Raw genomic sequence first — 23,050 nt, 5'->3', positions numbered from 1 at the left:
GTTTCTGTTTCCTCTCTGGTTCTGAGGAGAGTGTGATGTCTGTGTGTTGCTAGGTAGGAAATTCTGGCATCCTGGTAGGTGGCCACTGGAGGTTCCAGGTAAAATGTCTTTCTGAGTATTGGAGATGACACTTAGGAATGGAGATGGGCTGTAGATAGAGCTGAAGAGGCCCCAAAAAGGAAAGAAGAATGCAGGGTATTCCACCATGATTTATACTATATCTATTTCACTGGTAATGGTGGTAGAGAATGAGTAGAGGTCACAGCAAAAGGTCTGATATGGAGCTGGGGGTGAAAACTGGGGATTGGATTTGGAGGAGCGGAGAGAAAGGTGAAGATCTGCAATTAGCCTAACCTGTTTGCCTGGTCAGAGTGGCCCTGTGGGTTCCTGGAGCGTGCCTGCTGGAGTTCAGGGATGGGAATAAGTCACAAGTGCATGAAGGAATATAGGAAAGAAGATCTCTGTGGCCTACTGAGGATGGCATCAGGAGTTAGAGGAGCTACAGTCGGTGATCTGCTTCAGAGCTGTAGATGGGACTGGAGAATGGATTTGGAAGTGCCTAGGAAGAGGTGAGGATTGGCAGTGAGCCTACCTGCTTCCTTTGCCTACATGACTCAGCCTTTTTCTTTTAAACATTTAGTAGCTTTTCTTATTTTGTAGGATGCTGGATAGTTATTCAATTTTAATTCTACCTGTATTAAATGTATAGTGCTAATTCTACCTGTACTAAATATTTGGTGCCCATCATGTGCACTAAACAGTCACAGTATCTTATTTTTGCTGGCCTGATATTTTCTTTCCATCACTTTCCTCCTCGGGATATTTTACATTTATTTCATCATTCAGTGTATATATTTATGGAACCATATTAAATTCTTTGTAGATTAAGAGTGTGTGAATGTGCACACCTATGCACATATAAAAATTAAATATGCACCAGTATATAAGATATATTTATTACTACTCTATAATCTTTTTGCTCATTTTTTCATCATGCACAACAAACTTTGTTCACTAATTGCTTTGTCTATCAGCCAAGTTTCTAAGTCCCCTGAAGAAATGATTGGATTGTAATTTTAAATATTTGTTGAATTGAATTGAATCATGCAACTTGGTTATTTCCTTTATTTATAATCCCATGTGGTCCAGTATGCAATTTAAGGCAAAAATCCCTAAAGCATACAGGAAATATGGCTTGTGGAGCCAACACCTTCCAGGTTGTGGCAATTTCTTTTGTATAATAGGTTCTATCACCATATTTTCCCCTCTATTTCCTTCAAGCAAATATAAATCTAGTGGGGGAATGGAATTTTGGAGGAGGGTTACCCCCCAACCAAATTTGAAAGTTGCTTCTGGTAAGGGAATCTGTGCTGATGAGTCACTCGTTAAAAGTACTACTGAAGTATGGGAACATTGAATTCTCTAAGAAAACTGTAGACCGTGTGTCACTATACAGATTTGAGTCTGACCAATTACAAACTACACGGTGTCATATATAATCACAGTTGAATATTGCAACTAAGGACAGGTACTCTTAATTCCATAATAATGGTGTTTTTTTCAATGGCCTCTGTCCCTTGCTTAGCTATGGAGCTAAGGTATTTGGAGAGATTTTTCCTTTGGCCACTGCCCACCAGAACGAATCTCCAATTAGGACTTTATCACTTTACTGGATAACTTTGAAAGCGTGTGTGTGTGTGTGTGTGTGTGTGTGTGTGTGTGTGTGTGTGTGTGCGCGCGCGCGTGCCATTTTTCTTTTCTGTTAAGTGATTAGGAGACTATGTGTAGAAGTAGAGGGTGACAGCCTCATAGCAGTAGGTACAGAAAATATACAAGGAATTTTTGTGCAATGGGTACATGTGGAGATGCTTTCATTAAGATCTCTTATATGGTACTTCTTATCTACAGAGTTGTGTGGTCACACTAATAATATGCATGGTTTGATGAGATTTCATTAAGAGCCAGTGAAGTACGGCATATTAATACATGTCCTGTGACTGACTACAGAAAGGGAACAAGTCTACCAAGAGGGAAGAGAAAATACTTTGTAAAAAAAAAAAAATAGAAGAAAAAAGACGATGGCAGTGCTCCAAGATCCTTGGTCCCAAAGTTGAGATTTTTTTCATTCAAGGTTTTCTATAGGGTTCCTAAAGCATCTTAATATATCTTTGACATTTTAATATTCTTGGATCTTCAGACCTATAAAAGCCAAGTGGCAATGCTGTAACTCAAATGTGATAACCAAGGAGATATCTAAAATTGTCAGCTGATGTATGAATGAGGGCAACTGTACAACTCTCACGCTATCTCTCAAAGCCTTCCAAGTACTGCACATGCCCCTTAAAGACAGGGAGGACAAACATGACAACTCTGTGCATTACAGGAATATGTCATACAGAAAGACCTGAATTTGGTATTTTGAAATCTGATTCCATCACTGTGACAGATACATATCACCAGTGACCAAAATGGTACTCATTGGGAAGAGCAGTAAGTGAATTATCTACAAACTAAGTCTATGATACAGATTTACCATGACCCTGAAGACAGAGCACAGAGTGTATTGTTATGCCTGCTAGGTGAACTCAAACTTTTAACTTTGTGCATCTGTGTGTGTGTGTGTGTGTGTGTGTGTGTGTGTGTGTGTGTGTGTCCATTGAAATAAAGGAAAACCATTTAGTGGTTGTACTCTGTATCCTATCAGATACAGAGTTTGTATTAATTTCCTTCAACCTAGAACTAAAGTCACAGTCTGATCAAGGTTTTCACAATCCACTGTTGCTTTCCATAAATCATGTTTCTATGTCAGATAAACTGTCAAGTAAAGATACTAGAGGAAGCAGTGTTCGTATTATCTAGTAGCCAGAGTAATGCTCATCTACAAAATGCCCCCAAAGGTAGACTGATAGAAGCAAAGCAGGTTAGGCTGTCATTCAAACTTTAGCATCAGGGTCCAGAGCCTAACCTCTGATCTCCAGCTAAACAACTGGCTTTGAGTCTCCCCTGCCTGCTTCTGTACTTTCTAATAACTGATAGTGACCTGGGAACGCATCTTTCCTGGATGGGTTACAGAATCACAGAACTAAGTTATATCATGTATGGATGGTCTACTGATACTTTTACTTATCACGGATTAAAATGGAAATTCAGTGCATTATTACCTAACTTGTTTCCCTCATTATGACATAGATGTGTCTTTCCAGGCTACAAGCTTGCTTTGATCCCAGAAATTCTATCAGCTTCTGTTATCTGGCTAAAAAGGGAGATATGTCATTCACTACAAGGTCTGTAGTTATAGCAGGATCGTTATAACCAGACAAAAAAGGAGGGGGCATGTTGACTATTAAAAAAATGTTTGGTGCTGGGGAGGTGGTTCAGCCAATAAAATGTTTGCTAAACAAGTATGAGTAGCTGTGATTGGATTCCCAGAACCCATGTGAAAAGTCAGGCATGGGGGTATATGTTTGTAATCCCAGTGCTGGGAAGGTGAGTACTGGAGGATCATGGGAGCTGGCTAGCCTTAGTGAGGTCCAGACTCAGTGAGAGACCTTATTACAAAAGCAAAAGATGAAGGGTGACCAAAGCAGATACCCAAGATAGAACTCTGGCTTTATCATACAGGCACACATATACACATGTTACACATATGCATATAATACATGAAACACATCCACAAAAAATTGGAGGGAAAGAATGGGGATTCAGAGTATTTTGATTTCTTTGAATCATTCTATATACCCATTACATGTTTTGGAGTATCATACTTTGCCACAGTATGTGTTAGCGTTCATCTGAGACATACAACAAAAAAATGTGGAATTAATATTGATAATGATCGGATCTGATTCTGAACATGACTTTAGTCATCTCAACATAAACATAGTGTAAATTGGAGTCTTTTATCGCACTCTGAGAAGGTTTCTGTTTTTCAGTGTACTCCTTAAGCGTAGAACTTGGTCATTTCAGCCAGTTAAATTTGAATTCTAAATAAAGAACCTTGCTCACTCAACAGCAATTCACATTCTGTTGTTAAGTTGTCCCAGGTAACTGGATCTCTTGAATCTCCTTTAATAGACACATTAATGTAGATCACCATAGATGATAGTTTGATAGGCAACATCATTGAAAGCTACTGCCGGAATACCACACTGAAATAAAACATGGATGCTTCCTTCCCTCGAAATTAATAACACCAGAACATCACATTCAAAGCCACTCTCTAATGTCCTGAGCCACTGTCTTTGATCATCATTAATATTGATTTCTGAATAACTCATATTAATTGAGAACAAGGGCAAACAATTTTTCTGATTTAACAGAAGAATGGTTTATCAAAAAGTAGCCATGGGTTGCTTATAAGATCTCTATACAGTCCAGAGAAGCAACTCCAAATTACATTCATCTCAGTGGTGTTTGTGATAACTATGGTGAAATCCCCTTGCTCCCATCCCTGGGCACTAGATAGTGTAAGCTGCTGCTTGCTTTTCCTATAAAACTAAACACAGGTCCCGGATGCCGGTTTTGCTTGCGGGGGCATGGAGAAGCTGTTGCAGCTCACTCAGTTATCCCTCTTCCCCACCAAACCAAAGCCTCAGAATTTCTCTCTCTGCAGCCAATTCTGTGATTAGTGCATCTGGTCAGTGGTAGAGAGACATGAATCTCTACTGTAGGTGGTAGACTCAGATGGTGATTATAGAATGGGTTTTTAAATATGTGCTAGGGGAAAATCATTATGTAATTGGAAGCAGTCTCTGTATTGGAAGCTGGGGTCATCAATTCACAAAAGGGGTTCATTTAGTGTGTGGTCAACAACAATTCAGCAAACCGAAATATGAGGGCTCCACTGAAGATAATAGATGCTTTCCATCTAGTTGTTTATGTGAATTTTAAGGAACATTATCTTTTTTCCAAATGTGTATTTCTTTGGGTGATTATGTACAAGCCTGTGGTGTGTGTGTGTGTGTGTGTGTGTGTGTGTGTGTGTGTGTGTGTGTGTGTGTGTGTGTGAAATGCCAAGGCTGCTTTCTATTTTTGAGTTATTTCTGTAGCACACATACACATGTATGCATGCACACCTCTCTATTTCAGAATACCTTCATCTGGCACTACAATGGGCTTGTCCCCAGTGTTCTTCTTGTCTAGCATTTTAAAACCAAACTGAAAGAGACACCTCATCAGCCCCAGACCAAACACACCTGGTCCTTTCCAGGCAAAGCCAGGCCTGAGAATCACCCAAGGGAGGAGGCAAACCACAAAAGCAGGAGATTTGTAAATTGTGGAGTTTAAGCCTTGGCTGGTGGTGAGAGATCTCAACCAGCGATGAGGCACACAGCTCATAAGCATGTGCCCTGTTAGCCACATGCCAAACATTTTCTGGGTGCAGACACCTTTCTGTGAGTCTGAGAAATTCTAACTGCTCATGACTACTGATACAGACAACGTGGCTGAGCAAAAGAAAATGAAGCCCTTAAGTGTCCTATTCTGGCCTTTAGGATGCTATGCAATCATCCATCCCTTGTGCATGAGTGAGACAAGCAAACCCTTAGACAGTGAGAATGGTTTGCTTACGACATCAACCGTGATGCAACTGTTCACAATCATTCCAGCCACTAGCAGGACAGGGCTGGAGCTGGGCACAGGGTCAGAGAAGAGAACACACAGAAAGAACATATGATGTTGGTAGAGTGAACTGAAGACTGAAGAGTGCAGGGACAAAATGTTATATACCAGGGGCTGCCTGGCATCCAATACATTAAGTCATTGAGCTCTGCGGCTTTGCATGTCCTGCATGGTTATAATACACTGTCATGCTATGTCCTCTGGTCTATGCCACCCAAGACAGGCTTTCCTGAGTCATCTAAACACCACAACATCTCACTTTCAGATGGATTTCTGAACAGCCTCCGAGCCGTGTCCTAAAAATACTCGGAAGAAACTAGAAAGCCAAGTGTGGTTCATATTGGCCAAGAGACTGACACCAAATCTGTCCCAAATCTGCTTAAATTTTGAAAGGCTCAGCCTGACCTACCTTGCCAACCTGCATTCCCCTCCCCCCTCTTCTTCACCATTATGTTGTATGCATGACTCTCTGTTTAGGGCCCTTCTTGCAGAATTTCCTCCCGATACACGCTGCAGGCCAGTATGTGGTAGCCAGCCAGAAAGAGAGGAAACACTGACTTTTGGACCACAGGAGGTACAGACTTTGAAGGTTTTTGAAAACCTTTGAAACCATTTTGACAACATGAAAGATTCATTCACCAAAGCAAAAAGCATGTTTGAATAAAAATGGTTTTTTATGTTAATTAGCTGTTATCATTAACCTTAAAAAAACAAACAAACAACAAATAAAAACCCTCCTGGTCATTCTTTACATATTATCCTTAATGACAGTCAGGCATCTTAATGATATCTTGTTTATTCTTGTCTATAACCCTCACTCTCTCCCCTTTCCTTTCTCAACTATTTTCCCATATCTAGCCATTCTGTCTTCTCTCCTTCTCTAGCTTTTCCTTTAACCACATCAAACCACTCCTCTAGCCAAGGCCAAGTTCTGTGCAGCTGGCAATGCAGTGAATCAAGATTTGGTGAGCTTCAATCTGTTGCTTAGCACCAAGGTTGCTTGGCTACATCTCTTGTTACAACTGGTCTTTGCTTTTGACTCCTTATGCATATCAGTTATACCTTAAGAATCTTGGTCAGGAGGGGGCATTGGGCCAGAACTGACTTTTACAGTCCCATCCTGTACTGCCTATGGGTGGTAAGAGCAGGAGGTTATGTTAAAGGAAGTAAAAATGTGTTGTGCTTGGATGCAGGTAAAATGTAGCAGTGAGAAAGAACTCACCACAGAGAGGAATGCAAGGGAATCTGATGCACAGAGCTCTAAAGGTGTCTCCATGCCAGCATAGGAATGAGGGAGCTTCAGAGGAAATACAGCCAGGAACTTTAGGGGAAGTTTTTTCTTCTCTTCTATGAATTACCATCTGTGTCTGCAATTTGAATCATTGAGAGAAAAAGTGTGGGGAGGATGTCTGGGGGATGATGAAGGTGCTTCTAAAGGGAGCTGAAGCTCTAGGAAAAGAGGCAACAATGTTAGTCCTTTTGGCAAAAACCACAGCAGAATGAAACGGTGGAATCTCCATGCATAAAAAGCTACCATTCCATAGAGTCTTCAGACATGCCCTGCTGCATCTTTCCGGCAATGATTCCTTTGACAGAGTCTCAGATTCATTAACCAGTTCCAAAGTTCAAACTCTAAATGAGGACAAGGAGAAAATAGGAAAGTTGTATGTAGCAGGATCCAGAAACACCACAAAGGAGGAGAAATAGCCCTGTATGGACATTATGAAAGATGCCTAAAAATTGTAGGACTGTGTTCTGGAGAAAGAAAGTCTCCCAGGGTAATAAAGAGAAGACACTGGACCAAGAAGTAATGACGTGCAGTAAGAATTGAAAACTAAGGGTTGATAAATGACCTATGAGGCAGAATGAAGGGAAAGGGCTAACTCTTAAAGTGGTCACAGGAGCAGGGGTGAACAGGAAGAATAAGCTAAGCTAACTAGAATAAGTGAACAGCCACATTTACCTCTGCCTGTGTCTTGTGCACACGCTGCAGCGTTCCTCCTTCTGGGTCCAATGCAATGGGCATTGGACATTGTTCCCTTCAAACTACTATGCCTTTATTGAGCATCTATGCATGAAATTCTACACATAGGTAAAGTTTTGTTATTAAAGGCCAGACATAATGGTGCACACCTTTCTTTTTTATTGATATCTTCTTTTTCTTCTTCTTCTTCTTCTTTGCTTCTTCTTCTTCTTCTTCTTCTTCTTCTTCTTCTTCTTCTTCTTCTTCTTCTTCTTCTTCTTCTTCTTCTTCTTCTTTTTTTCTCCTCTTCCTCCTCCTCCTCCTTTTGTTTTGTTTTGTTTTATTTGTTGTTTTGTGTTTTGAGACATGGTTTCTCTGTGTAGCCCTAGCTGCCCTGAAAGTCGCTTTGCAGACTACGCTGGCCTCAAACTCAGAGATTTGTCTGCTTGTGCCTCATAAGTGCTGGAATTAAAGGTGTGTATCACCACTGCCCAGCTAATGGTGTATATCTTTAATATCAACATTCGAGAGGAAGATGCAGGCAGATCTCTGACTGTTCAAAGCCAGCCTGTGTTACATGATGAAACACTGTCTTTACAAAATTATTATTAAGGTGTCAGATCAAAGTAGTTGGGGGACCAAAAACAAAGCAATTTCCTTGCTAACATTTACTTAGTCCAAATAAGTGCCTCCTAGGATTTTATTTTCCATATATTCTGAAATGTCAAGAGAATGCATTTTCTCAGAGAATAAAAATAATATACTCTGTACTAAGTACCTTCTGGTTTGACCAATTTATAACTGGTCAAACAGTAGAAAGTCAGAGACTGAGAGATGCTCAGCCTTGAATGGATCACTTACGTCACTGCTTCCTCACACCCAGAAAAACTCAGGGAGCATTGGAGGAGACAGAAGGATTTTTAAGAACCAGAAGTTGGGAAAGATTACAGCAAAATAATGTCTTCTGAACATGCCCAGAAGGGCTGATACACTCATGAACTCATAGAAGCTGTGGCTGCTGTATGAGACCAAATTAAGAAATGTTCCAGCTTCCTGAGTCCCACTCTTAATTGAGGACCACTCCAATGATGGTCCCTGGGGAAGAGTAAATCAGTTTTCCTAAGCCACATGGCCCATGGTAAGTTACCCATGCTGCAGAGAATGGCACCCTACTCTCATGTATATGTGAACCTCACTAATCATATTCTGTGAAGGAGAGAAGGAAGAAGAAGAAGTTAGAGGATGAGAAGGGATCTGGGAGGAACTGAAGGGAGAAGTGTGGGTAGATATACTCTAAAATTCATGGATGATGTTAACAAAGAATAAATCAAAAGAAAAATTACCTTGGTGCCCTCCAAAGCACATGGGTTCAAATGTCTGCCTATGCATCTAGCAATCACTATTTATGACAGCTCTTAGTTGACTCTGAGGAGCCGTCAGGTCCTCTAATGATCCCTGAGTTTTCTTCCATGTTCACATTTGATGTGCCAGGCTGAGTGTGAGGAAATAGGTTAGACCTGGAAGGTTTATCATCTTTAGGTGTCTTCATCTAGAATAGAAGCAGGGAAAAAATAAACAACCTGTTTAAAGGAGCGAAGTCCCTGGGGCACTCGCCCCACCCCCCTAAGTTTCCAATGTAGTGAGTAAGAATTACTTATCTCCAGTGGACTGGCCCTCACAAAGCAAAACTGTCAGAATTCACACTGCTTTTCTGTGAAGCTTTTCCTTCCTTCCTTCCTTCCTTCCTTCCTTCCTTCCTTCCTTCTTTCCTTCCTTCCTTCCTTCCTTCCTGTACCCTTTGGCAAATCCTGGTTGTGACTGCAATGAAGTACTAACTCCATACATAACTAAAGGAAGTTCTTGACTTCCCTGAACCCAACTGCCTAGCTCTAACAGATGTCTAACTGGCATCACATAAATCAATCAATGGAATACTCCAAGAAGCTGGAGTCTGTGGTCAGAGGCAAAACTGAATATCTAGTTTTCTTCTCCCTGAGGAACTTATTTTTCCAATAGTTGTCTTGAAGGTACTGAATGTCTATAGTCATTAATAATATATAAAAGAGTGACCTTTCCCTCTAGGAAATCCCCGGAGGTGAGGGAGAGTGAAGAGAATCTGAGGTCACTGAGAAGACATTGGTATATCATCATTAGCCACCAGGGGGTACACCTGCCTGGAGATAGATTGTGAACTTAAAAGAATAGAGATTTTATGATTAGTCAATGAAATGTTTTTGAGTCTTTCACAGAACACAGAACAGCAGGCAACTCACTGCTGCCAATCCTGAGCCACAGGTGAGGGACACTGCCTCTTACGGCATCCTCTGGTTTCTCTCATGTAAGCATTTCCGGATTTCTCTAGAGAATAGGGACCCAATAGAGAATGAAAATTAAGCTCTAAGATGAGAAGCCAATATCAGTATGGCAGAGATCTCCCCACTCCAGTGACAGGGATTATGATGATGATCATGGTGGTGGTGGTGGTGGAGGTGGTGGTGATGGTGGTGATGGTGGTGATGGTGGTGGTGTCCGCCAACTAGCCAAGGTGAGGAGCACCTATGCCTCGGCATGCATGAGACCAGAAACCACCAGCTACCTGGGTCATGGAAGTTTCGTTGGAATAACTACTATTAAATGAGTGATGAGATTGGGTACTTCAGAACTGATGAATGATAAAACTAATTTTGATTCTGTCACAGCTTTCTGTGATATCTGGGGCCATTATTGGGCGATTCTATGGGTCTTCTTAGTCCTGAGAAGGTGGCTGGGTCCAGGAAAGGGAAATCCTTGAGAAGCTGCTGCTGCTGCTGCTGCTGCTGCTGCTGCTGCTGCTGCTGCTGCTGCTGCTGCTGCTGCTGCTGCTGCTGAGAGAATTGCTTGGAAGACCCCAGCTACAATTCTCTGGTCTACTGTTACCTGTAATTGTGTATGTGTGCATGTGTGTTTACATAAAGGAATGGCCAATGTATGAGATTCCCTCATATCTACACATGTGTCTGAATCTTCTGTCTGCAGTGCCTGTGGAACCTCTGGCAGACGTGCATAATGAGGCACAGAGACTTGGGGCTTGCCAGCCTTTCTCTGATAGTCACATTAAATGCTATAGGCACTTGACTTTATGGCTTCTTCCTCCTGCATATTAATCAGCCAACATCACTCCCTGCAGTGGCGTTTCAAGTCTGGTGGCAAGGTGGGAGTGATAGAGAAGGACTCTTGCATCATCCAGGGAGCCCCTCAGGTCAGTGGGATTCTTCCCATCTCAAAGCTCAAACTATAAAGGAAAAAAGAAAGAGGTGGAATGCTCTCATGTCTACCTCTTGCAGAAGCTCTCTGCTCAGAGGCAACATTCTCTTCTTAATAGCATCCTGGAATGCAGATCATCTGGGAAAGTCAGGAAAGCTTTCTCAAGGAGTCCTAGTCTTGCAATTGGGTGGGAGAGCTGCAGCCTGTTTACACAGCTGCCATTGCTTCCTGCCTGAGGTGGTCTGAGAAGCAGCAGAACATGCATGAGGAAGATGCCCTCTGCTGACTCCAGATTAGAGCTGGCTTCTGCTCATCTGCCTCTTATCCCTCCTCCCCTCTCCCTTCATTCTCCTCAATGGCCTCTTCTTCTGTGTGGCCCTTCTCCTGACCTGGAATCCCTCTATTATTTGCTAAAGAGGAATCCTGGCAATCCTGTAAGCAGAGTCCCAGCAATGACAGGAAGGTTCAAAGGCTCAGGGAAAAGGCAAAGAAAAGCAGTGGAAGTAAGCTTAAAGGCAGCTCAGTCAGCTGGCCCTCCAGCTCCCTTACTGCTTACATCCTTCTCCCTCTGTGCCTCAGGCCTGGCCTGGCCTGCCCCGCACCCCTTCTGCAGCTGCCGTATGCTGAGCCTTCTGCAGCAGCAGCAGCAGACATGATTGAGAGGCCAGGAGACTGCCTGCCAAGGAGTCATTCTAGCTTCGCCTTCCCATTTCCCTTCTCTCTTGGCCCAGCAGCCAGGTACAAAAACAACAGTGCCCCTGGTTTACACAGAGCTTCTCATCCAGGAAATCTCAAAACGCAAAATCAGCCAGCCAGACTGATTACACTCATTTTTTCTGGTGGAGGAAAAGTGTCTTTTCTGGTAGGGAAGTCGATTGCCAGAGACTATTTTAACTTCCCACTGGAAGGAGCTATATAAAGGACCTGGGCATCTCCTCCTGGGCATCCTGCATGCACTCTTGCCACTGCTGTCCCTGTTTCTGGGTCTCTGGATGTTAAGGAGACAGATAATGGGAGCTAATCCAAAGGCTCTCCCAGAGCCCGAATTCTAACCGTAGAAGAAAGGACAGATTCACCACCATCCCCCAATCCTCCCCACGACACCTACAGAGTAGTTCCTGTTTTCCAGTACAGACAGAGATTTGCCACTCCAAGCCTGTGTTCTCTCTATTCTGATTCAGTTAAACCCCATAATCCTAACAGAGGTGCTAACCATCAGGACCAGCCCAGTGACTCACCTGATTGTTATTCTTCTGTGACTTCTGTCAACACCGAAAATGCCAGTGTTCCTTCTCTCTTTTATATGTGCATAAATGCCCCTTAGAATGGTTCCCCACTGCAGGTCTCTCGCTTCATGCAGAGAGATTGGAAGTCTGTGTAGCTATACTGAAGCAAGGGAATAAGAAGGAAAGAAATAAAAAGCAGGGCATGGGGGAGGGAGGAGGGAGAGAGGCGAAGAGAAATGACCACAGTAGAGAGGAGGAGAGAGGGCATGGGGAGGAAGCCTGCTGCTGTGTTGCAGGCTTGGGTCTATGCCAGGGGTTCCAGACACTGTGTTAATCTACTCCGGCTGCCATAACAAAGTACCACAGGCTGGCCGGCTAAAACAACAAAGATTTATCTTTCACCATTCTGAAGCCTAAAATTCCAAGACCAAGTTGTGAGCAGTGCTTTCTCTTAAGGCCAAGATTCTTAAAATGCAGGTAGCAGTTTTTCTGTTTCAAAATATGCTCTCCTCTCCCTCCTCCTCTCCCTCCCCTCTCCCTCTCCCTCTCCCTCCCTCCCTCTCCTCCCTCCCCTCTCCCTCTCCCTCCCTCTCCTCCCTCTCCCTCCCTCTCCCTCCCTCCCTCTCCCTCCCTCCCTCCCCCTCCTCCCTCTCCTCCCTCCTCCCTCTCCCTCCTCCCCCTTTTGCTCTAACTGTCTCTCTCTCTCTCTCTCTCTCTCTCTGTGTGTGTGTGTGTGTGTGTGTGTGTGTGTGTGTGTGTGTGTGTGTGCACTCAGGCATGTGTGCCCTAGTCCTCTGTTACAAGAACACCAGTCATATTGGATTGGAGCCCATTCTAATGACCCATTTTTAACTTAATTACCCCAATCGAAGGTCTCACATATGCTTTCAGTTTACGTCCTGAAATACTAAGTTTTAAGTCTCCTTCATATGAATTGGGACTAGAAAGCAAACAGGATACAAGGCAGCTCTTTACATATACAATTTCTCTAACCCTCACAACACCTCCCCGAAGTAGAAATTATCCCCCATTTTAAAGAACATAGCAATATAAGAGAAATTTTAGGCAGCATGCGCAAAGTCCTCAATAAAAATCAGGTAAAATGAGCACCAGGCCTAGCGCTCGCCAGAGCTGAGCACGGTGATCACATCACACTGCCCCTCATTTAGATGGTCAGCTAGCATGTGGATGGGAAAGAATGTGGTGGCCTTTGAACTAGTTAGCCTGACCCCTGTTCCTCTGTCACTGATGATGAGAAATGAAATGGACATCTGTTTTAGAAACTCACCCTCAAAATGTGTAGGACCTGCCGTGAAAGCCAGGATTAACAAAAGAAGCTTTCCCTCATTTTAGTTAGTTTTTGTAGAATTATATGTACAGGGAGGAGGTGTGAGCCTAGAGCAAACATCTAGTTATATTGCTGTTTATTAGAACTCCCAGAGTCAACATACATAGACATGCCAAGATAGAAAAGATAGGGAGATCTGTCTAACATGGTCAGTTGAAGACTGTAATTATCACGACGGAGTTGTGATGAGATACCCTCATTCTTTTCTTTAATTTAATTTTTTTTTTACTTATTCACTTTACATCTCACTCACTGATCCCTCCCAGTCACCCACTCCTACAATCCTTCTCCCATCCCTCATCTCCTTCTCTGAGCTGGTGGGAGCCCCCTTTGGTATCCTCCGAACCTGGCACTTCAAATGTCTGCTAGGCTAGGGTTTTCCTCTCCCACTGAGTCCAGACAAGGCAGCCAAGCTAGTAGAACATATCCCACATGTAAGCAACTGTAGGGAGCTGTATTGGAATTGGGCCTGGCCACTTTGTGACTGCATAGCTCAAGGTGGCTACGTGACTCTGGGCTGCATGGCCACAGAAGCTCAGGTGGCTGCTGTAAGATTATGAGATTGTTGGACAAAAGCCTCTCCCGGGAAGACCCTGGGAGCAATCACAGGATGTTTCAGCGGATATCCCTGAGCAGATTCCTGAGAAGGGTTCAACCTTTTCAAAGAACATGTCCCCAGAAGACTGTTGCCTCTTTGTTATAGGAGGATATCTTGCAGTTTAGTGATTCACCCTATATCCTTGGGCACTTCCCAAACTCCCTCACCCTAAGCTTCAGTTCCCGCTTCTATTCCTGCCTCAGAGCTTTAAATGCTGTACATTTCTCTCAGTAAAGGAGACCTTGACAATAGAATCTTGCTTGGTCTCCTTCTTCTCGCCCCCCCATTGGCCCAAGGGTAGCGCCCCTTCGGAACCCTGAATAACTGGACCTGCTGCACAGGTCAAGCAACAGCTTTTGGGATAGCCCCCACAACAGTTCTTCAGGCTCACATGAAGGTCAAGCTGCACATCTGCTACATAAGAGTGGGGAGGCCTAGGTCCAGTCCATGTATGTTCTTTGATCGTCTCTGAGAGTCCCAAAGGACCAGGTTAATTGACTCTGTTGGTCTTCCTGTGGAGTCTCCATCCTCTTTGGAGTCCCACAATCTTTCCTCCTACACTTTCATAAGAGTCCCCAAGCTCTATCCACTGTTTGGTTATGGGGAGAAACCCTTTTAGACTGGAGTATTTACTTCATTAGCCTTCTGGATGGTGTTATGGTTTGAATGTGAACTCCTCCACATAGACTCATGGATTTGAGTAGTTGATCCCTACCTGATGACACCTTTTGTGAAGTTTGGGGAGCTTTTAGAAGGCAGAGCTGTTCTTCAAGAAGCTTTGAAGACACACTGAAGCTTTATACCTTAGCCCCATTTCTGAAGGGCAGATGCAATGTAAGGAGCTACCCACCCCACAAAATTGTGGTCACCATGCCTCCTCCCCAGCCCACTGTGATATAATGTGTTTCCTAACATTATAAGTGAGAATAACTCCTTTCTTGAGTAATTTCTTAACAGGTATATGGATGGAAACAGAATTGAGAAAAGCATTTGACAGAGATGCTAACACCTCTGAAGACAAGAATCACATCTTTAGCCTTTATGTCTCAACAAGGTTTAGAATGCAGAAGATACCTAGATTATCTCTGTGAACACAGGAGAAGTCTGTGGAAGTAAGATTCCCTAATCCCAGAAGTGGGGCTTTGCTCAAAAATTAACAAAGTAATTAATGCTAGATAATAAGTATTGATCACTTTCACAGGCTTTCCAATTCCTGTGTAGCTTTCTACTACTATGGTAGAGTGGGGAGCCACTCATTTCTCATACTTCTCTTGCAACTAATGTGATTGGTAGGGCACTTTCCATAGATGTAGCAGAAAATAGAATCAACTGTCCAAGTATATATTAAGATGCTGCTACCATTATTACATTTCCCAGCATCCCTTTGACCAAAGCAAGACTCATGACTGAGTTCTCCAGTCAAGGGATGAGAAGGCACTTTCTATCTCAAGGCCATTGCAAGGGTCCATCTCTTGCAAAGAGCAAAGAACTATGGTAAATGACCCATTTATCACAACCCCTTTCTGACTCCCAGCCATTTTCAGGCTCTATCACATATCACAGTCTGATAGAACTCACACATTACACTAAAGGAAGTCATAGCAGGAACTCAAACAGGGCAGGAACTTGGAGGCAGAAACTTATGCAGAGGCCATGGAGGAATACTGTTTACTGGTTTGTTCCCATAACTTACATAGCCTGCTTTCTTACAGCACCCAGGACCACCACCAGAACAGATACGGATGGCATTGCCCACAGTAAGCTAGTCACTCCCTCATCAATCATCAATCAAATAAAGGTACCACAGGAGCATTTTCTCAAATTTGAGATGCTCTCTTCCAAAATGACTCCAGCTTGTGTCAGGTTGACATAAAACTAGCCAGCACATATGACATGACTTCCACCAGAAGCCACAAGTAACATCAGGCCTTGACTTTCTCTGAAAAATCATGGGAGTCTACCCCAAACTGGCTATGACCTTCTCCTCTAGGTAAAGAAACGAGAAGTCTACAATACTGATGTCTATTCTCCCAGGGTCTTGTTTCTCAGGTCTTTTAAAACCCTTTTAATTTAAAAGAACCTTTGAGCCCAGGTTTTGCACAAATACAATCACATGGAGGCATGATAAAGTGGTTTCTTAAGTTGGTAGCCCGAGGCAGGGCCAAAGGTCATCCAGAGTCTGGAAGCACTGTTAGAACAACCAATTTCAGAAGCATTGCAATCTGGCGCGGTCTTAAATAGCAGGATCTCCCTTCATACTAACTTCTATCCCAAACTACTGAATGAGCCCGGTATCCAGCTCTCAACTTTATTGATGATGAAGTTTCCCAAATAGATATCTGTGGTTGAGCAGAGAGAAACAACCAGGTAAAATGCTATTGAGATCTGATATAAAATATGTACAGTGACAAAATGGATCTATTTCTTTCTCTGTGTGTTTAGAATACCCCACGTTCTTTCATACAGAGTACAAATTTCTGTAACTTCACATCAGACACAATATGGACTGAACAATATCTGTCATACTTGAGGATGAGAGCAAGAAACTTTCCATTCTATTCTACTTCATGTGAACTTGGCAGAATCTCTTTCCCAGCAATTATTTCTCATCTACAAACATGTGTGTGGTCAATGACCAATGACTCAGAGGGTCTTGGTGCAGCATAATAGAAGATGAAGTCCTTGCACTTGGCAAGCAATTTTGCAATAAGTAAGTTTAATCTCAAGGAACTGAGATGATGAAGACCAGCATTGCCTTTGGTGTCTGGGGACCAAGTCTATGACAACCTGACAGGAGGAGAATCAACCTGTGAGTATCCTTGTGGTGCTTAATATTGTCAATTTGACGTGATCTAGCATTATCTGGGATGCAAGCCTCCATATGCAAGTAATTATCTAGGTTATGTTAGTCCCTGATACATTTGTAAAGGTGTGGGGGATGTGAAGTCAACCACGTGAGGGAAAAAGTAGAATGGAGACCAGGCGCCTCAGGCTCCTGGGACTCCTCAAAGAGTCTGCCAAACATGGCATTAGATCTAAGATGTTTCCACCAGTGAGACAGCAAAAGGGAACCAAGGTCAGGGTGGTGGCTGCTTTCTCCATCTTCATGGAAATCCTAACAGGTGATGATGCTGCCCCTGCTCCTTCTGAGTTACCTTATCAGGCAAGGCTTTCACTGGGGCATAGTAATGGAATGGCAAGAGAGATATGATTGGCCAAAGATTTAGGAGCTTGGGGATGGACTCAGACACTCTATATATGTGTAGGTGTTGGGCAATAAACTCAAATCTGTACCGTGATATTGGTCTCTGGAATCTGAATCCAGGGATTTGCCATGTGACTCTGTCACCTCTCACACCCTTCCCCACCCCACTCCACCCCACCTCTACCCCTGTCCTCATCCTCAGTCCTGTTCCCACATAGAGAGATTATCTAGATTAGGTTAATAGAGCCCAGAACACTCATCCCAAAAGCGGGTGGCAACATTCCCAGTGATTGGATCTTGGACTGAATAAAAAGGAACACTCTGCGCCTAGAGCTATGCCTCAGTAGTTAAGAGCTCTTGTTCTTGCAGAGGACCTAGGTTCAATTCACAGCACACACGCGCACACACACACACACACACACACACACACACACACACACACACAGAGTGATTTACAACTATCTGTAACTCTAGTTCTAAGGGATCTGATACCTTTGTCTGGCCTTCATAGATAATGTATGCATGTGGTACACAAATAAACATGCAGATGAAACATTCACATACATAAATAAGTCAAACAACTTTTCTGAAGGACCAAGCTAGCCAAGCATGAGCAATCAGCACTCTCGGCAAACATAACAGGACTAGCTACCTCAAGTCCTTTATGTGGGAACAGGACTGAGGATGGGGTTGTGGGATGAAGGGTGGGGTGGAATAGGGTTGAGGAGGGTGAGAGAGGTGACAGAGTCACATGACAAATCCCTGGATTCAGATTCCAAAACCTCCTTTCTATGATAGACTGAAACCTCTATGAGCTAAAATAAACACTTTCTCCCTGAAGTTGCTTTTGTCAGAGTAATTTATCATGGAAGCCAGAAAAGTAACTAATACACTTCTCAGGAAGAGAGGCCAGAGAACAGATGCTTCGACGAGTGCCTGCAAGAATGCTAGATGAGAACCCCCCCTCCCCCACAAGCAGGCAGGGAGGAGAGAAAAAGATGTCTAAATATGAATTTAGATGGAGACACCTGAATTTTTCTCATAGTCTTCTTGGGACCAATCCCTTCAATGGAACCATTTGTCTTTATAGAAAGAAAAGAAAACCCACTGGAAAGAAAGTAAAATGTATTTGATTCTATCAGGTGAATTATAAGGATGCCAGAACCTGTAGCACAGACCCTCAGCACTCAAGTGGAAAGGGCACAGTTTGCCACCTACCACTCACCGTAGGTCCTTATGACCTTTGCATTGGAAAATTTCATTAGCTACTTCTCAGGTATTCTTTTCCTACTAAAGATTCACAGTTTTCTGGCCTCTAATTTCTTTTTACTGGATCTTAGATTGGGAAGAGGCTGTTTTTGTCCACTTCTGTTGCTCATCAGAAGACCATACCACTAAAGATAGACATCCACTGAGTGCTTGTGAATGACTGAAATGTGTGTTGTCTGTGGGGGAGACACCATTCCCCCCAGAGCTCCATAGCTTATGATAACAATGCCTAAGAACCCAGGCATTCTGATAATTAGTCTAGTTCTGCCCACAAAACTGCTGTTTTTATTGTTGATAGTAGTTATAACAATTACATTCCATCACATGTAAAATGCTATCATGTACTATTTTGATTTCAAACAGTAAGGTACAAATACACCACAATGAATCAATGAACAATAATGACAACAGAAAAAATATGCTCTCCCCTGTAATAGCATCCAACCATTTTTCTCTCTCCTTCCCTTGCCCACAATCTCCATTTATTAAATAAAGCTGCAGTCTGAAGTAGAGCCTTGCCTAACTCTTCCATCTCATGGCAGCCAAGGCTCCAGGGGTCTCTGCAGGAATGAGATTGAGGAGTATTTGCTCATAGGCTGGCTCCAGAGAAATGGAGGCTGATAACCTCAGGCTTTTTCTCCTATTTTTGTTTTAAATATTTTATTGAAGTAATAAAGGCCATCCCATAAATCTGAAGGCAGAACAAAGTGTTTTGAAAACACATAAAATAATATTGTTCTCAAAACCCCAATGTGTCTTTAAACCAGGCTTTGTCTTCTAATCCATTTCTCACCATAGTCTGGGCAATGACAGTACAACAAATGAGGACTTCAGGATTATGTCTGTGGCAGGGTAAGAGAATCAAACCTAGGTGTCACCTCCACACCATAGGAGCTAGAGAAGTGCCACAAACAAAGCAAAAAGACATCACGATAGACTACAACTCAGGTTCATCAAGAGACCTGAGGAGATTAGATGCAGATCCAGGGACATTACTAGGAGAGATCAGAGGGTACACATGTGTGTGAAAAAAATCTCTGTACACATGGGATTACAGCACAGCTGTCTTGTACATGTCAGAAGGCCAGAAAGTGTACTAAGGTGAATTAAGAGGTCTGTCTTGATTGAGAAATGGTCCTATGGCCCCATCTTCCACCAATCTAAACCATAGGCACTACCACTTATGGCCATACATGCTAGAACACATGGAAAATATTTGCTTTCCGGGCTTGCAAACCCTCATCAATCCTTCCTAAGCCCCTGCTCCTCCACCCATGGCCTTCTAAGTGACCCTATTCCCCAGAGCCTGAGATTTTTAAACTGCCTCTATCTTTCTTCCTTATCCCAGCCATTTCTAAGGAGAAGGGTCTGATCGATAAATTCACCATGAGATATAAAAGTCTAATAAAGTTTAATAACTTGCCTCTCCCCAGAGTATTTGCATTTTAACAGGGGAATAGCAGCCAAAGCTAAAGGAATTAGGCTATTATGGTACAATTTCAGGCACCATCAAGCAGCCAAAGAAGGCATTTGGGGAAGAAGGGAAGACCTTCCCAGTACCTCTGGGTCTACGTCCTCCAAGTTCATCCAGAAGGTCAGGGGTGAGCCAGAACAAACGCTCCAGGGCTCTTTATGAAAGTTCTTTCTGCGCTTTTTTCTCATGGGCTCATCTTTATAGAGTAATTTCTCCTTTCTTATTTCCCTCACTTTCACTTGCCTTTTGTTTCAGGCTGATGATATTGACCAGGTTCCAGTATTTATGGGTCTGGGACCAATCTATGCTTACCAGATGTTCTGAAGAACCAATCATAGCTTAGGGCTCTAGAACACAGCTTTGTAGTCATGCTGTCTACTCTAACAGCATTACCTACTTTTAAAGGTTAAATAAAGCCAAGTCCAGTAACTCAGGTTTATAATCTAAGATACTTAGGGGACTGAATTAGGAGGATCACAAATTCAATGGCTGCCTAGGGTATAGAATGAGTTCATGGCCCGCCTGGAGATTTAGTGAAACCATATCTCAAAGCAAAAAGTAACAAACTGCAGATACATCTCATAGGTTACATGTTGGCCTATCATAATTAAGGTCTCATGTTCAATTCCTAATGCTGAATAAATATTGCACGTGTGTATGTATATATAACATCATATAAACTGTATCTATAGCTATATGATAAAATAATCACTTCATTAATGTTTAGTGTTATTATTAAATATCATCATCTATAGGGTCCAAGCAGCAAATACAAATAGCTAAACAAGTAATTCACATAAACTATAGGATTTTTTAGGTTAGCAATAGAATAATGTTTATGCTGTGGGATTAGTTAATTTTGATGAAATGTCCTAGAAATAGTAAGCCTGGTGTCAATGGAAAAAGACAGAAAACAGAACAGTGGTGGATTTCATGGGACCTAACCTTCCAGGGATTATTCAAGGCCTACATCTGTAGTAATGGTGATAATATAATGGACTGAGCATGAGAACAAGAATGGAGAGGGCTACTTGCAAACCATGCAGGTAGGGCTTGAGGACTTCAATGGATACAGGGGACAGAAAGCAAGGCATGTGTGTGGGGTTATATTCTTCTCAGGAGCCCTTAGCGCTCTCTCTCTCTCTCTCTCTCTCTCTCTCTCTCTCTCTCTCTCTCTCTCTCTCTCTGTTTGTCTGTCTCTCTCTGTCTCCCTCCCCCCCCTCAAACTTTCCAAAGTATTGTTCTCTAAATGCATTCACATTCAAATCAATGGGATCAAGACTTGGAGAGGCCACCTCCTGTAGCAGTCTCTTGTCTGTAGGATGTGTTCTATATGAATTGCCTTGCCTGGCTCCAGTGGGAGATGATGCACCTAGCCCAGCAGAGACTTTATATGCCAGGGTCGGGATATACCCATCAGAGGAGAAGAGGGTATGGGGGAGTCCTCTACCCCATCAGAGGAGAAGAGGGTATGGGGGTATCTTCTACCCCATCAGAGGAGAAGAGGGTATGGGGGGAAAGAGAAGAGGGTTGGGGGGATGGGAGGAGATGACCAAGAGGGGGACAGTGAGTAGGATGTAAAGTGAATAAGTGAAAAAAATTAAAAATAGAAAAATAAAGACTTGAAAGGCTAATAGGTTATCAGGATTTAAAATATTTTAATGGCTTACTTGTGTTCTTAGACAAGGCAGAGTCCCTATCTCTCCTTTCAGTCAGCTTTGGGTTTTTCTCTCACTATTTTATCTGTCATTTCTAAGTATCACTTTCACCTTACAATCAAAATATGCATTTTTAATGCCACAGGAAAGAGATACTTTTTATGAGAGGAATGTTTTCTTTTTATTCTTAGCATCTCCTTCCACCTCAAGAAGCCTTTCACACTGGTTCTGTCCTTACTGCTGGGACAAAATGTCTAACAGATAACATAAAGGAGGAGGGATTATTTATTTGTCTTTATAATTTCAGAGTGTTCAACACATTATGGCAGGAAGAATGTGACAAAGTAGAATAGATTACAAGGTAGGCAGCCAGGAATCAGAAAACAATAGGGATAGGAAGGAATCAGGCAGGGATGGGGTACCGCTAAATAAATGCCTTTGGTATCCTAATTCCTTAAGGTTTCCAAAACTTCTCAAAACAGTACCAGCAGCCCAGGGTCCAGGATTAACACATGAGCGTGTGGGCCATTTTATACACTATAAATTATAATATATAATAATATACTATAAACTGTAATTCCTCCTGTTAAGTGGGAGGCAAATCTAAAATTATTTGTCACCACTGTTGCCAAAAGAACACCTCTACCCCTGTATTGCTTTTCTGAATCCTTGAGAAACTGAGTCCCTGAAGGGGACAGATATCTAAGGCAAGTCACAGAACATCTGTAACAGAGAAGAAACAATGGGTCTGAAGCAGTCCTATCCTCAAGAACTAGCTAGAGGTAGGGTAAAGTACATGGAAGATCATACAGGAAGTCTATATACCTCTTAAACACTCAACATATGGAAAATGAGCACAGAGAAATTTATTTACTTCTCTGAGTAACTGAAAAATGTACTCAGTCCCACTGGATAGAGGTTCACTCAAGGGCAAGGACTGGATTCTATGCATAATTATGTGGCTTCCTCCTATCCCATCAAGGCCTGACACAAATAAGCAATTCAAACGTAAAATAAGATCTTTGGGGAAATGGATGTTGTTGGATAATGTCAGTAACTTTCAGTCCGCACAGATATCAACAGAAGAATCAATAATGATTTTCATGGCCTTGCCTAGTTTCTCAGCCAGTTCTGGTCAATGGGAGGCATAGATTAACTACCCTGACCTACTTGGTTATGTAATCTAGAATGTTCTTATTGACACAGGCAGTTTTTACTTCTGAATGCAACTTAACAACTGGGATCCTCTTTCATTTCCTAGGTGATCACTGAGGTTACCTCAGGGTCAGATGCCTTGTTCTAAATCAGCCTACTAACTGAAACAAAAAAAATAAATAAAAACTGTACTAGACACTATCTATTATCATCCCAGAGAACAACTTCACCTACCAGAGAAGTACCTACCATTTCTGAAAGCCTGTTGCTTCCTCTAGCCTTTGTTTCCATC

At 42.6% G+C, this 23,050-nt stretch overlaps 1 long non-coding RNA gene across 1 annotated transcript; it reads right to left on the bottom strand.

Moving 5' to 3' along the window:
• Positions 1–8,296: 8,296 nt before the first annotated feature.
• LOC116913681 lies at positions 8,297–12,252 on the bottom strand. Its single transcript, XR_004389636.1, has 2 exons — positions 12,064–12,252; positions 8,297–9,131 (listed from the first exon to the last, which is right to left on the bottom strand). It is a non-coding gene; the product is annotated as an uncharacterized LOC116913681 (long non-coding RNA).
• Between the last annotated feature and the right edge of the window lie 10,798 nt (positions 12,253–23,050).

The sequence above is a fragment of the Rattus rattus genome, chromosome 12 (genome assembly GCF_011064425.1).
Source record: "Rattus rattus isolate New Zealand chromosome 12, Rrattus_CSIRO_v1, whole genome shotgun sequence".
Taxonomy (NCBI): Eukaryota; Metazoa; Chordata; class Mammalia; order Rodentia; family Muridae; genus Rattus; species Rattus rattus.
This window is presented reverse-complemented; position numbering and strand designations above follow the sequence as displayed.